We start from the raw sequence: 16,854 nt of genomic DNA on the forward strand, positions 1-16,854 counted from the left end.
TGAGTTCTATAGTTTCTTTATTCAATTTTTGTCTAGAGGATGTGTCTAATGGCGAGAGCGGTGTGTTGAAATCACCCATAATTATTGTGTTGTGGTCTATTTGACTCTTGAACTTGAGGAGGGTTTGTTTTATGAACGTTGCAGCTCCATTGTTTGGTGCATACACATTGATAATTGTTATGTCTTGTTGGTGGATGGTTCCTTTTAACAGTATATAGTGCTCTTCTTTATCTTTCTTGATTAACTTAGGTTTGAAGTTGATTTTATTCGATATGAGTATGGCCACTCCTGCTTGTTTCCGAGGGCCATGTGAGTGGTATGCTTTATCCCAACCTTTTACCTTCAGCCTGTGAATGTCTTTTCCTATCATATGAGTCTCCTGAAGGCAGCATATTGTTGGATTTATTTTTTTGATCCAGGTTACTAGCCTATGTCTCTTAATTGGTGAGTTTAGGCCATTAACATTTAAGGTTACAATTGAGATATGATTTGTATTTCCAGTCATGCTTCTTTATTTATTTATTTTAGTTTGGCTAATTTTACTTTTTGGTTATTTTCCTCCCCCTTTACTGAGCTACTTCCTGCTATTGGTTTTGTGCACTATTTTTCAACTCCTCTTCTTGTAGTATTTTGCTCAAAATACTTTGCAGTGCTGGTTTTCTTGCTGCGAATTCTTTTAGCTTTTGTTTATCATGAAAGATTTTAATTTCGTTGTCAAATCTGAAGCTCAATTTTGCTGGATACAGTATTCTTGGTTGGAATCCATTATTTTTCAGTGTTTGAAATACATTGTTTCAGGATCTTCTCGCTTTCAAAGTCTGTGATGAGAAATCAGTCGTTAACCTAATTGGTTTACCCCTGAATGTGATCTGCCTCTTATCTCTCGTAGCTTTTAATATTCTCTCCTTGTTCTGTATGTTGGCTATCTTCATTATTATGTGTCTTGGAGTTGGTCTATTATGATTTTGAATGCTTGGGGTCCTGTAGGCTTCCAGGATTTGGCAATCCATTCTATCTTTCATCTCTGGGAAGTTTTCTATAATTATTTCATTTAATATGCTGTCCATTCCTTTGGTTTGAATCTCTGTTCCTTCTTCTATCCCAATGACTCTCAAATTTGGTTTTTTTATGACATCCCATATCTCTTGAATAGATTGCTCATGGGTTTTAAGCATCTTTTCTGTGTTGACTATACTCTTTTCAAGTTGGTAAACCTTGTCTTCATTATCTGATGTTCTGATTTCTACTTGATCAAGTCTATTTGTAATATTCTCGTTTGAATTTTTAATTTGGTTTATAGTTTCCTGAAATTCTAGGATTATCGTTTGATTTTTTTTTAAGATCTCTATCTCCTGGTAGAGCTCGTTCTTTGCCATTTGAATTTGTTTGTTTAATTCATTTTCAAAATATATTTTTATTTCTTGGACTTGCTGTCTCACGTCTTCTCTAATATTCCTTTCCATTTGAGTTAGGTATGCCTTGAGTTCTTTCCCTATCCCTGCTTCTGATGTTTCTATGTCCTCCTGTAGCATTAAGTTGTCTTGCATTGTTTGTACTCCTTTTTTCCCTTGTTTTCTCATGTTGTCCACGTTACTTCCCAGCTCTTTTTGATTGTCGTGTTTCTGCTCTCTTCTATAGCTTTGTTTTGGTTCTGTATTACTCTGATGTCTCTCCTTTGTGTTGTTAAACTATGCCTGCTAACTTGGATTCCGCCGGGAAGGAATTCTGACGTCCGAGTTCCAGTGACAACACTGCTCTGCTATGGCGGGACCCAGGCTCCTTGCTGGGGTGTCCTAAAGGGGGGTGTGACTGGACTGCCTCTGTTTGATTTCGGTTCCCAGTCACGGCAGGCAGGCAGTCTCCAGCCGCCCAGTATCACAGGCCGCTGGGGGGTGATCGGTCGTCTGCGGGCGACGTTCTCCTACCGCCCAGTTACGCAGGCAGTGGGTGAACTGTCGCCGGCGGGCCTGCGGTTTCCAGCCGCCCACTGGCCAGGGTCTTGCCTCTAGTCTCCTGGTTTCTCCTGTTAGTCTTGATTTCTCCTGTTTTGTTGTTGCAATCTGTTTTGATGTTGCAATCTGTGGGGGAGTGGCAGTGTATCCTTCAGCTTTCCCGGATGGTGGCCGCTGACTGCCTCAGTGGAGTGTCCGTTCTCTGTGGCGCCACGCCTTCTGTAGCCGCGGGGCAGGCCGCACGAGTCAGTTGGCCTGGATCTCCAGGGTCCTGCTGCTGGCTGTTGGGATCCCCGGAACTCTATCACTTTGATTTTTTCTGCTTGCTGCCATATATTCTTGAATGAAAAGAAATCATGCCCCAATACAGTGCTTCTAGGTGAGTGTACGTTGTTCTCCATGACTCAGGGTATTCACACCAAGTTTATACAGCACAGGGACTGCTTCTTCTTCTTCTTCTTTTTTTTTTTTTTTTTGGTACCAGAGATTGAACCCCAGGGTGTTTAACCACGGAGGCACCTCCCAAACCCCTTTTTTTTAATATTTATTTTTGAGATAGGGTCTCACTTAGTGTTGCTTAGAGTCTTGCAAAGTTGCTGAGGCTGGCTTTGAATTCAGGATCCTCCTACCTTAGCATCCCAAGTCGCTGGGATTACACATGTGAGCCACCATACCTGGCAGTGACTGCTTATTCTAATCAAGGTAGAAAGATAACTGTTTTCTAATACCTAAGTATGCCACGACCTACACAGCTGTTAATTCACAAACTGGTGAGAGGTGATGGGGGATTAGAGAAAACAAACAGACACACCCAGAGAGAAAGCTGGGACCAGGTGGAACACCCTCCTCTGATGGCAGAACAATGGCCCTAGCTAGCTCAGCACATTTATTATGTAGGTTTTATCATCAAAAGGGTTTTCTGTGAGAACATTTCTTCAAAGCAGCCAGGTTGAAGAACAAAGCCTAATTCTCTACCCCAGGCAGATCGTGTCTGAATTCAGGGTCAAGACTGATAGTCCCATTCCTTGCACGGAACCTCTTTAAGCAGGTTGTCACCATAGCAACTGGGCAATCTTTTTTTTTTTTTTATTGGTTGTTCAAAACATTACAAAGCTCTTGACATATCATCTTTCATACCTTTGATTCAAGTGGGTTATGAACTCCCATTTTTACCCCAAATACAAATTGCAGAATCACATCGGTTACACATCCACATTTTTACATAATGCCATATTAGTGACTGTTGTATTCTGCTACCTTTCCTATCCCCTACTATCCCCCCTCCCCTCCCCTCCCATCTTCTCTCTCTACCCCATCTGCTGTTATTCAATTCTCTTCCTTGTTTTTTCCCCTTTCCCCAAACAACCTCTTATATGTAATTTTGTGTAACGATGAGGGTCTCCTTCCATTTCCATACAGTTTCCCTTCTCTCTCCCTTTCCCTCCCACCACTCGTCTCTGTTTAATGTTAATATTTTCCTCATGCTCTTCCTCCCTGCTCTGTTCTTAGTTGCTCTCCTTATATCAAAAAAGACATTTTGCATTTGTTTTTTAGGGATTGGCTAGCTTCACTTAGCATAATCTGCTCTAATGCCATCCATTTCCCTGCAAATTCCATGATTTTGTCATTTTTTAGTGCTGGGTAATACTCCATTGTGTATAAATTCGACATTATTTTTTATCCATTCATCTATTGAAGGGCGTCTAGGTTGGTTCCACAGTCTAGCTATTGTGAATTGTGCTGCTATGAACATTGATGTGGCAGTATCCCTATAGTACGCTCTTTTAAGGTCTTCAGGGAATAGTCGGAGAAGCGTGATAGCTGGGTCAAATGGTGGTTCCACTCCCAGCTTTCCCAGGAATCCCCATACTGCTTTCCAAATTGGCTGCACCAATTTGCAGTCCCACCAGCAATGTACAAGTGTACCCTTTCCCCACATCCTCGCCAGCACTTATTGTTGTTTGACTTCATAATGGCTGCCAATCTTACTGGAGTGAGATGGTATCTTAGGGTGGTTTTGATTTGCATTTCTCTGACTGCTAGAGATGGTGAGCATTTTTTCATGAACTTGTTGATTGATTGTATGTCTTCCTCTGAGAAGTGTCTGTTCAGGTCCTTGACCCATTTGTTGATTGGGTTATTTGTTTTCTTATTTAATTTTTTGAGTTCTTTGTATACTCTGGATATTAGGGCTCTATCTGAAGTGTGAGGAGTAAAAATTTGTTCCCATGATGTAGGCTCTCTTATTGTACTTACCTCTCTTATTGTTTCTCTTGCTGAGAAAAAAAACTTTTTAGTTTAAGTAAATCCCATTTGTTGATTCTTGTTATTAACTCTTGGGCTATGGGTGTCCTATTAAGGAATTTGGAGCCCGACCCCACAATATGTAGATCAGAGCCAACTTTTTCTTCTATCAGGTGCAGAGTCTCTGATTTGATATCAAGCTCTTTGATCCATTTTGAGTTGACTTTTGTGCATGGCGAGAGAAAGGGGTTCAGTTTCATTTTGTTGCATATGGATTTCCAGTTTTCCAGCACCATTTGCAACTGGGCAATCTTAACCTGCCACATTGCATGAGAAGTTCCCAATGCAGGTGCAGAATCCTGCTGCGAGACAGAGATCTTTAGCCAAGTGACTTCTTCCCACATAAGAATGATACAATTCCTAATAATAATTGTCTTAGATTATATGGTAATATATTATGTAAAATAATACAGAGTGAACTTCTGGTAGTCTAGTTATCCTGGCTTCCCAATGATGAAAAAGTTACGATTACATAAGACAAAATTGTTTTCTTTTTATTTAATTTTTTATTTATATATTTCTGAATTTTCTTATTGATGCATTATGCTTATGCTTAATAGTGGAATTCATTGCTATATATTTGTGTATGCATAAAACATAGCAGTATAGTTTGGTCAATTTCATTCCCCAGTACCTCTTCTTTTCCCTTTTCTCCTCCCTCTCCATCATCCATTTCCTTTCTTCTATTGGTCTCCTTTTTATTTTCATGAGTTTCCCCCTGACTTTTTTTCCTTTTATTTGCTCTAGCTTCCACCTATGAGAAAAAAAAATACTATCTTCGACATTCTGAGTTTAGCTTATTTTGCCTAATATAGTGCTCTCAATTTCCATCAATTTTCCTGCAAATGACATCATTTCATTCTTCTTTACGGTGGAGTAAATCTCAATGTGTATTTATACCACATTTTCTTAATCTATTCATCTGTTGAGAAGAATAGCTGGTTACTGCTGATTCCATAATTTGGCTATTGCGAATAATGCTGCTAAAAACATGACTAAAATGTTTTAGATTGATGTTATTTTCTTAATACTTGTAAGTGTATTATGAATATATCACTGCTTATACATCTATAATTATTAATTGATAAATCTAGGTGAGTGTATATTCTTTACACTTCTGTATATTTAAATTTTTTCATGATAAACTTTTAAGAAATTTGTTTATAAAAAGATGCAGAAATAAGTTGGTTGCAGTAGTGCACACTAGTTATCCCAGCTAGTTGAAAAGCTGAGGCAGGAGGATCACAAGTTCATGGTCAGTCTCAGCAATTATTGAGGCCCTAAAGACCTTTCTCAAAAAAGTATATATATAGGAGTGTGGCTCCTCAGTGGTGAAACACCACTTGTTAAATCCCCAGTACCAGTCCTCCCTCATCCCCAAAAAAGGATGCAGAAATATACACTGCCCTTTGTTTTTCAGATAATATAGTCTTAGAATGACTATGCCTGTATTTAAACCATCACCAGGCTATGTTTTAAAATTCTCCCTCATTGCCTACAATATAGCTCCTAAATTGCTTAAGAGCAGACAGCTAGTATTTTCTTATCTTGAGGAATAAGCTTTGCCTTCAGCATACTTACATTCCTCATTTAAAAAAATATGTGTATCATGCATAAATTATTAAATAATACATTAGAAATAGCAGTGGCTTAAACAATGTTTCATTATCTGCTTCCTGCTCAGTCTAGAGTGTTCCTCCACTTTGATGTTGCTTTATAGACAGAGATAGCTGATAGAGGTCCAGCCTTCCTTTACTATGGGATAGGGATAGGAATGAGCTAAGGAATTTTTTTTTTAAGTCAACATTACATATATATCCTGTGAGAAAACTCCTCAGGGTTCCAAAACTTTCCCATAAACCTCCACACCCAAGTCTTGCTGGAAGGAAACTGTTAATTAAATATTTCAGTTGAATATATTGCTACCTTGAATAAAATTTATTTATGTTTCTAAGGAAAAAGATGAGAGTGGGATAGTCAATTTATATTCCCTATGCAACTTTGATGAAAATTATAAGTTTTTACAGAAGTTAAATTTGAACAGGAACAATAATATTGACATTTATTAAAATGGTATAAATATAAATTTCCATGCAAAGACAGTAAACTATGAAATTCACTCATATTTGAAGAGAGTTAAATAATCTTGGTTAATAAAGAAAACTGATGTTAATGAAAAAAGATATTCATCATCTTCTTTCTTCTTAATTAGCTTTATAATATAGTAGAAATGTCATTTCCCTTCTGTTCTGGTAATTGTTCACAAAAATTATTGTATTTTGCTTGCAATGCTACTGTGTAATCTGAAATGGTTTCTTAAGTAGATGATTTTTAAAATTCTAATAAAGAATCTTCAAAGCCTGATAAGGATGACTAAAAAGTTTACATGGATCTTTTATTCTTTAGACTTGTAGCTGATAACAAATTAGAAGCTAATTTTTTATCTTCTCCTTGTCACTCTTTCCTGTTTCCTCTATTCTTTCCCTTTCTGTTTCTTCATCATTGAAAAAATAACTTTCTTTTCTTTTTTGATCTGTCTATAAGTAAGAACTTTGAACTAGAATTTTAAGTATTGCCGCAGTCCGGCTGCAGCAAAATAACCGGGGGGTGACGAATAACTTCTGTAGATTGATGCAGCAGGAGTAGGAGCCCTTTATTGTAGGACAACAGAGCTATTTATACATTTTGCACAGCTTACTTAATTAGCATAAACTAGATACATCAGTCAACCAATAAGGAATCTCCACACTTAATGGCTCGCTTTTGTTACTTCTCAAACCACTCCCTCTGACATTTTGCCAGGCACCAACCAGACTTGTTTACGAACGCTAACATTTCTCTGGCAAAATACCAAGTGTTATTTTTGACTTATTTACAGACCTTAACAAAGTATTGAACAAGTTAAGGAATAAATAAAAGGAGAAAGAGGAGAACTTCACTGTTATTAGAGAAATAAAGTTGATGCTGGAAGAGCTCAATGTTTCTATGGTAATTGAGCAAAGAAAGGAAAAGGCTCTTCTTGGGGCAGACAAGAGTCTTGCCCTTCAGAAATAGTGAAATGGATCCTAAGTCCCTGCATGCGTTTGCACTGCCTTTGTAACTGAGCTCACTGACTTAGTCAAAATGACACTTGTAAAGTAACCTACTTCTGTTCTCCAGCCCAATGGTGGTTCTCAGGCTGGCATTATCTGGAGGACCTTTGAAGACTTTTGATACCAGAGAGCTCTCTCCAGATATCCTGATGTAATTGGTCTGGTATGAAGTCCTGGTTTTCCCAGATGATCTTTTTGTACATTCATGGTTAAGAACCACATTTAAGATCAATAAAGAAAATGTGGTATATAAACAAAGTGGAATATTACTCAGGCATAAAAAAGAATGACTTTGTGATGGCTGCTGGTAAATGAATGAATCTGTAGTCTATCATGCTAAGTGAAATAAGCCAATACCCCTCCCCCCCAATTTAAATGTCAAGTGTTCTCTCTGATATGTGGATGCTAACAGACAATAAGGAGCAGAAGGAGAATGGATGAATAGAAGTTCAGTGCATTAGACAAAGGGGAATGAAGGGAAAGAGTTGGGATGGGAATAGGAGAGACAGGAGAATGAATCAGACATAACTTTCCTATGTTCATGTAAAAAATACACCACCACTGAAACTCTACATCCTGCACAATCACAAGAATGGGATCCTAACTAGAACAAAGTATATTCCGTGTAAGTATAATACATCAAAATACACTCTACTATCATGTATATCTAAAAAGAATAAGAACATAAAATAGATCAATATTTTTGTTACAAAATAACTATTGTCAACATTTTTATTTCAGAAATTTACATTCTTTTGTCATTTAGTTAATTGTGATGCAGTTGTTTTAAGAATTAAACTAAGAGATATTTCTACATTGTTTATTTAATTAGATACAGATTAATAAACTTTGAACTTCACCTATTCATTGGATTTGTCATCATTAAATGATACTTAGCTCTCTATTTTGAGCAACTGATCTGGTATCCAAGGGGTTATCTTAGCTGCTCTTGATAGAATCTTTATTCCATAAGAAATATAATTTATTGAATGTGGAATGGGAATTTTAGCTCTGATTGTTTACTGCAGAGAAATTCTATCAGGATCAGAATTGGAAATATGGTGTGAATCTTTGAAAATGTTCCTTGATGTTCTAGATAAGCTAAATTCCCAGTGAGCTCTATATCTATTCCGACAGCGATTCTGCCAGATATTTTTAATGCCCTGTTTTCCTTCTTAGTATTAGTTTTAAAAGCTAATAATAGTTTTAAAAGCTAATAATCGTTTTAAAGTAAGAAATTGTGAATTTGGTGCATTTTAGAAATTTTCAAAATAAATCTCTAGGTATTATTCCAGGTTAATCTTTCAGAAAAGAACTGGATAATATGTTTCCTTCTTTTAGAGTTGAGTGGGTACAGTGGGGTTGGGATAGAATTTTATAAGTGTGAAAAATGATCCAGGTTGAGGATATCAAATTCTAGAATTAACAGATAAATTTGTTTGATTCATAAACACAATATATTAATGAGGACCATACAGTGGAAAGAGAGGAAGACATGAAAACCCAGTTTTTAAAATTTTTTTTATGTTTTGCTTCCCCTCCCCCCATCAGATTGACAGTTTAAATTGTTCTGAAATCACTGGGTAATTAAGCAGCCTTCTGTGTGGCCCTGAAGCGACAGTCTTGCTACTACATAATTAATAATGTTCTCTTCAAAGTGTGAGCGATAATCCCTTGATTGAATGCTCCAGTTTCATTACATTACTAAATAAAATGAAACAATAATTAGAACAATGTGCAAGGTAAGAGAAGTCTATATCATTATGTTTGTTATGAAGAGAAGCAGAAAAATTAATCAAATGAAATGTAAAATTATTATGGATAATTGCAGGCATATGGAAATGATCAGCTTGCTTGCAATCAGAATGTTGTAAAGGGACAGGTACATGACGTGCTTATCTTTCCTTGATGAAGCCATGCAAATTTTCGAGTTTCAACGGAGTGTTAGCATCTAGAATTACGGTAAACTCTTCATTATATTTTAGAGGTCTTTGTAAGGTGCCTATTGAAAAATTGAACATTTCCTTTTAGTTAAGCTCTATTCCCAATTCCTCTTGTAAAAATTAATTCTGCTTTTCTCTATACTCTCATTTTCATAACACCTTTTTTGTACTACACCAGACATCATGTTTTGGTATAGGCTTCTTTCACCCTTATCCTTCATCCTTTCTTTCCCCAATCCTATTTTTTATCGTCTCTCTCCACAGCTAGAGATATACAGTTTTCACACACACACACACACACACACGTATATATATATATGTAGTTGAATGATTAAATCAAGCTATTTAACATACGGATCAGCACGTTATTATTTTTTTCTGTGGTAAACATGTTTGAAATCTTCTCTTCCAGTAATTTTGAAATACACAGTACATAATTAACTATGGCCAACTCACAGTGCAAAAAATGACTAAATATTCTTCTTTCCTCTAACTTTGTATGTTTTGACTGAATTCCCCTTTTCTTAGACCCGTTCTTTAGCACAATATCCTCCAGAATCATTGTCCAAATGGGAGAAATTCCTTCTTTTTAAAGGCTGTTTTATTCCACTATGCTTTCACATCCGTGTACATGTGTCTGTGTATGTGTGTACAGATGTGTGTGTATAAAGTGATCTGCATATACACAGATCACATTTTTTTATCCACTTATGCACTGGTGAACATAGGTCACTCTTATATCTTGTTATTTTTATACCTCATTATTGTAAATAATGCCAAAATGAGCATGGGGGTATCAATATTTCTTTGACATATTGATTGCAATCCCTTTGGATATATACTTTGGAGTAGGGTTCCTGGATCATGTGGTAGTTTGGGGTTTATTGTTTTGAGCAACCTCCACACTGTCCTCAAAACAGCTCCACTAATTATCTATTCCTATCTGGAGTATACCAGAGTATCCTTTTAATGTCTTTGCCAACATTTACTTTTCTTTTCTTTCCTTCTCTCTTTCTTTTTTGTACCAGGGATTGAACCTAAGGTACTTAACCATTGAGCAAAATCCCCAGCATTTTTTATTTTTTTATTTTGGGACAGATTCTCATTTGGTTGCTTACAGCCTCATTAAATTGCTGTGACTGGTTTTGAACTTGAAATCTTCTGGCCTCAGACTCCTGAGCTGCTGTGATTACAGGTGTGCACATCTGTGCCTGGAATTTTCCAACATTTTTTTAATCATTTATCTATTTCATAATTACCATTCTAACAGGTGTGGGATGATATCTCTTTGTGTTTTTCATTTGCATTTCCCAGATGATTAGAGATGTTAAACATTTTCCCCAATATATCTATAGACCCTTTTTTGTGTATCTATATGAATATAATATATACATTTATGTTATTATATATTTAATATATGTGTGTGTATATATGTATATATATATTTATATATATATATGAAGTATTCATTTAGGTCCTTTTACCATTTTTAAATTTGGTTATTTGTTTCTTTCTTTCTTTTTTTTATTGGTTGTTCACAACATTACAAAGCTCTTGACATATCATATTTCATACATTAGAATCAAGTGGGTTATGAACTCCCATTTTTACCCCAAATACAGATTGCAGAATCACATGGGTTACACATCCACATTTTTACATACTGCCATATTAGTGACTGTTGGTTATTTGTTTCTATGTTGTTGAGTTCTTTGAGTTCCTTATCTATTTTTGATGTCAGCCTCTTATCACATGTATTTTTTGCAAATATTTTCTCCCAATTCATAGGTTATCTCTTTGCTCTGTTGTTTTCTTTGATTTTTTAGTACATGTTTGGAGTCCCTTTAATATAATCCATTTATGGTGGAAAATAAAGTATACCTGACTTATAAAACACTTAGCAATAAATATTTATTTATCTAGTGATATGATTTCTATGGTTATTATTTGATGAGTTTATATTGAACCTTATAATAATGAACAGTGAACACTTGCCCAAATGTGGTGTGTAGTAATATACCCATTGTGTTTAAATGGAGTTATATTTCCTGAATTTTTTCAGAGAAACTTTCATATTAGCAGGTAAAATAAGTTCCTGTTAAAAATGTAAAAGTGCTAAGAAAAAAGTCACTGTTTTAAAATCAAAAGACCTTTTAGAGGCAGCAAAAAATAGAAAAGTACTTATGACATTCTTAAGGGTCAAGTCTGTCTTGAACCTCATTTTAAAAAATGTAAATTTATTTTTTTCCTCTAACTTGAAGACCTGAGACCTTGGTAAAATACAAGAAGGTTATTTTATAAATGTAGAATAATAAGACATAACAATCGTGTGCAAAGTGACTAAAATGCACATTAACCTGTGTAAAAAGGAAGTAACTGCAGGACAGATGAGAAAGTTGTAATTTTAACATGGGCAAATGCATGCATCTTTAAAGTAATTTATTTCAGGAAAAAAAAACTATTTTACTGTAATATTTTCTCACAAACAGCTGAAAAGGAGTTTTAATTTAAATTGTTTTTGAATAAATAAATGATGTTTTTCTTCTTTGTCTTTTTCTCTTTATTTTCTCTAAAGTCTTCTTTTTTAACATTTCTGTCTCAATAAAACATTTTCTCTGTTATCTTAATGCTGTATATTTTCATCAAAGCTTAGACAAATTCTTTCAAATAATCCTTCAACCATTTGTGGATAAATGGTATTGAACGACCATTGTTAGGTTATTTTTGGGACTGGAACTTGAGAGAAATGTTGAGTAGGATGGTCCTGGTCCCTATTATCTGGGATAAGAGTTCAAACAAGAAACTTGAGTACAAGGTGAGTGGGGCTGTGATGGAGGAAATTCATGTGTTGTGATACCAAGTGTGACAACATCCTATTCCTGACTTGAACTTGTGTGGGAGGGGATGAGGAGGAAGAGGGGAAGTGGGGGTAGAGTGCTTCCCAGAGCTAAGTCCCAAGTGAGACCCCCTGAGGGACTAGTGCTCAGAAAAGGAGAGAATAAAAAGGCCCAAGAAAAGTAAGAGGAAATAAGTAAATAATAGGAATAAATATAAGAAGTTCATTAAGAATCAATCTACATACATCTCTTTAGGGTATCTAATGGGATTTGGACTTTACTCTGAGGTCAAGAGCAGCTTTTAATATATTTTCATTAAAGACTTTCAATTAAATATTAAATTGATTTTTAAAAATTTCATGATTGTGAATTATTTTAATTTTTTGAAGATTGATATAAGGATTAGGTGTTTTTGTTTGTTTCTTGAGTTTGTTTTTGTTATTTAAATTACCATATATAATATATAACTTTGTATGTGGCTGAAAATATTGAGTGAAGACTTGATAAAACAACCTCAAAAAAATTTTATTCCATTTTATTGTGTTTTGAAGGCTTTCTAAGTTTAGGTCTTTGGGGGATTGCAAAGGATGAAGTTGATGTAAATGTTAAAACATTACTAGGACTGGCCAAATCACTGATACATATTTTACATCACTATGCACTAGCTATTGATATGTATTCTAATGATATACCTTCTAAGAGCACCAGATTAACATATTTCCCTGTTTATATAGCATGTTTCATGCCTGATTAATCTAGAAAATAGGGCCAGTGTTAGACAAAAGTGGAGTAACTTTTACTTATTTGATTTGGTGGCTAGAGAATTTGCAAAACTTATAATATCCTTTACTGGAATACTATAGGAACTCATCTCCTGATGTTCATATTTTGAATATGAAATACAAGTACCTTGCCATGAGGAAAAATTTTATTCTAGATTGTCATTGTTATAGGGTACCTATACTTATTTGATCAGTGTCAATTCAAGATATACCATCAGAAGTGATACGGAAATCTTGAAAGTTCACAAGCAATTGTGTGGCCAAATTTAGAATACTATATAAGACAATTATTTTTGGATGCAATTCTCAAGATATTCATAAATTATAAGTATTTGTAGAGTAAAAATCAATTTAAATATTCTGCTTATGTTAAAGATTTGTATATTAAGTAATTCAAGAAGGAAAGTGCAACTACAAACAGATCACAGGTTAGTTAAATGTGGAAAGACTAGTTGTTTGAGCTCTATTCTACTTGCAGTTATAACTTCTATGAGTTCATGAAGTTCAACAGCATTTTTAAAATTTGAAGAAAATATATTTATAACTGTATCTACATTTCAATCCTTACTGGCCACTCTAGCAGTTGTCTTGTGTAGACATTAATGATATTAAGAACATAGTTTTTAAAATTTTGATTGATGATGCTTTCCTCTTAAATCTTGTTTTGAATTAGAAAACATGGATTATGGAATTATGAAATTATTTAAAAACCTCATTTTAATATGAAATTTGGATATTGGAGTACCTGTTTCCCCTTGGCACTAAATTTCCATGCTATTAAAAGGGGTTATAAAATCTGTCTATAAATTGTTTATTAAATGCCTAGTAAATACATATATAATTTTTTGAGAGCATTTGAGATATCTCTAATGCACCACAGATGAGAGTAGTGCATTTGAGTAGCTATTTTCCTCACAAAAGAACAAGGAAATGATTCCCTTAGATTCTTAGAAGAGGGAAGAGAATAGTATTTAATTTATGAGAACAGTTTAAAGAGCAAATGTCACAATGGAATTGACAATGAGAGGCTTTTATTACTGGAAACTTAACCAAAGAACAATGCCAAAAAGAAAAGAAGGTAAAAAAAGCAAATGTCACCTGCAGACTGTACCTGCTTATTGTAATTTTTTCCATGAAAATACTTACTTATGAATCATATTTAATGTTTATCTTTGGGAATCTTGGTTAATCCCATTAGTTATTCCCATTCTGCTTTCCATTACATACTTGTACTCTTTTTCATTCTTCCATGTTTATTCATTACATCACTTTTCCATTGGCAAACATTTATGAAGCACCTATTGTAGATATAATGAAGACAAGAACAGAAATGAGTTTTTTGTAGGACAAACTTCAACTCCATAATGTTGACAAATTACTTCATAGGGTGTAGAATAATTATTTATTCATAACATTAAACCTTACTTGATTTTCTCTTATGCTATACAATAGGTAAACAGGGATTATTTGGATTTCTAAATTTGGCATTACATTATATTCAGAAATTAACTTCTTTCTTGGTGCTGGTGACCAAACCCAGGGCAAAAATGACTTTTAATTAAGAGAAAATTTCCACCATTATGAGCATGACTCTTTCTATTTGTTCACAGGGTTGTGGGTTTGTATCCAAAGTGTAAAGTTTATGTGAAAGATCTTAATTGATGATGATAATGAAAAATTAATCAATCAAGCCATGTTAATTAGTACCTACTAGTACTACTTGTGATTTAATTAAAACAATCAATTTAAAATGTAGACTAGGTCAAAGATTTATACAGCATTTAAACTAGTTGCCTATAATCAATAATGCTATTTTTGCATCTAAATCATGCTAATTTTAATCTTGTTCCATTATACTCTGTATTCTGAATCATCTGAAAATGGTGACCCTTCTACATTGCTGCGTTTTGGATATGAGGTGTCCCCCCCAAATTCCTGTGTTACTAAAGAAGTATTCAGAGGTGAAATAATTAGATTATAAGAGCTGTGACCTAACAAGTCTATCCTTGTTCAAATGCACAGGTGGGCCATAGGTAGAGGAGGTAGGTCACTGGTGGTTCATCTTCCCTCTGTTCCCTTTTCCTTTCTGTCTTCTGTTTCCAGGCTGCCATGAATGGAGCAGGTTGCCTCCACCACACCCTTCCACCATGATGTTATCATTCTCCTTGGGCATACAGCAATGGAGTCAATGACCATGGAATAAAACTCTAAAACCATGAGCCAAAATAAACTTTTTTTGCTGTTCTAAGTTGTTCTCACTAGGTATTTTGGTCTCAGCAATGCAAAGCTGACTTACACATATGTAAACCACTTCTTTACATTGGTCTCCACAGAAGTTCCTCCATTTTTTGCCAACTCCTTTTCCTGTCCTCTTATGGTCTCGTCTTTTTTCATCCGTGGCTAAAAATTTGTGAGTTTTTCAAGGTTCTGTTATAAGCCCTATTCTAGTACTTTTCTGTGCATTTTTTAATGGATCTAACCTAGCCTGACATGCATGTTCAAATAATAACTGTCACATTCTCATGTTTCATCTGGCTCCTAAATACATCATCAATATCTTCACAGAAATATCTTATAATCACCCCTACCCTAAATTATCCAAAGATAAGCCCCTTTTTGTCCATATTGTTTATCCTTCATCTTCACAATTATTCTCTATTAATGTGCTGTCTCTTTTTCTCTACTGCTGTCCTCCTGAATCTTGAGTGTTTTCCTTGATTTCTTGTTGCTACTCTCACATGTGACAACCACATGGAGTCATTATTAGTTTTCAAATGTATCCACTTCATTCTCCCCTAATTCAAAATAATGACGGAGGCCACATAATCACTCTTAGACTTATATTTACCTGTTCAATATGCTCTAGTTTTGTCCTTTCAATTAATTTTTTTTCCAATGGAGTAATTTAAAAATTCTGATTATTTACTTTAATCGCGGCTCTTGATTTTTCTCTAACATGGCATTACATGTCTTTCATTATTTGAGCCCTGATAATAGCAATATCTTCATCTCCTGATCCACCCCTCCCCTTTAAATGTCCTGCTAAATTGACAACTTGACAGCCTCAAGCACAAGTAAAAAAGGTCACTTCCAGACCTTTATCCCCCCCTGTAATTGAAACTTTCCTTACTCTATTTCTTCACATGAGCAATTCTTAGTCAATTTTAAGGAGTATTTGTCATAATCAATGACGTGTTATTTTTCACCTCATAACTCACTGTCAGTTACTGTTTAAAGTATCTTTTAAAAATATGTCTTGTCCCCTGCTTCCTAATATCAGAGGACTTAGACATTGTTCTTTCCTGCCCTCTCTAATTAACTCACCTGGTAATGTTCTCCAGATGCATGATTTTGACTAGCTCTTACATGCTTGTGACATTTCAATGTGTATTTCCAACTCATACTTCTCTTTGGAACCCCAGACTTGTATATACAACTGTCTATTTAGTATTTCCCCTTGGATATCTGTGAAATGTCTCAAACACAAGATTGCTGAACTTTCATATTGACCTCTTTCTCCTGCCACAATCTCTCTCTTCCCCTTAAGAATGGAAATCCACAAATCAGCCTGCTCTTAGTGCATTCATCTATTATAAGTCAACTTCTTGCAATTGCTTATGTCAAAAACTTTGAGTCCTTAGAGACTCACATTTCTTTCATAACCAACATACCATCTGATAGCCAATCCAGTTGAATTTACATTCCAAATACATCCCAGATCTGACCCTGCCTCATCCCTCCCTCTTAGCAGCCTAGTTTTCCCACCAGTATCTCCCTCCAGGAGTTATCAACAGTCTTCTTACTTCTTCTTCCCTCTTTACCCCTTACTTTGTTCATAGTAACACAGTATATAGAATGATGACTTAAAAATAAATGTAACCATGATTTTCTTTTGCAAAATCTCTTCAAATTGTTCTCTGTAACTGAGAGTAAAACCCATGGCT

The sequence above is a fragment of the Urocitellus parryii genome, chromosome 10 (assembly GCF_045843805.1).
Source record: "Urocitellus parryii isolate mUroPar1 chromosome 10, mUroPar1.hap1, whole genome shotgun sequence".
NCBI lineage: Eukaryota > Metazoa > Chordata > Mammalia > Rodentia > Sciuridae > Urocitellus > Urocitellus parryii.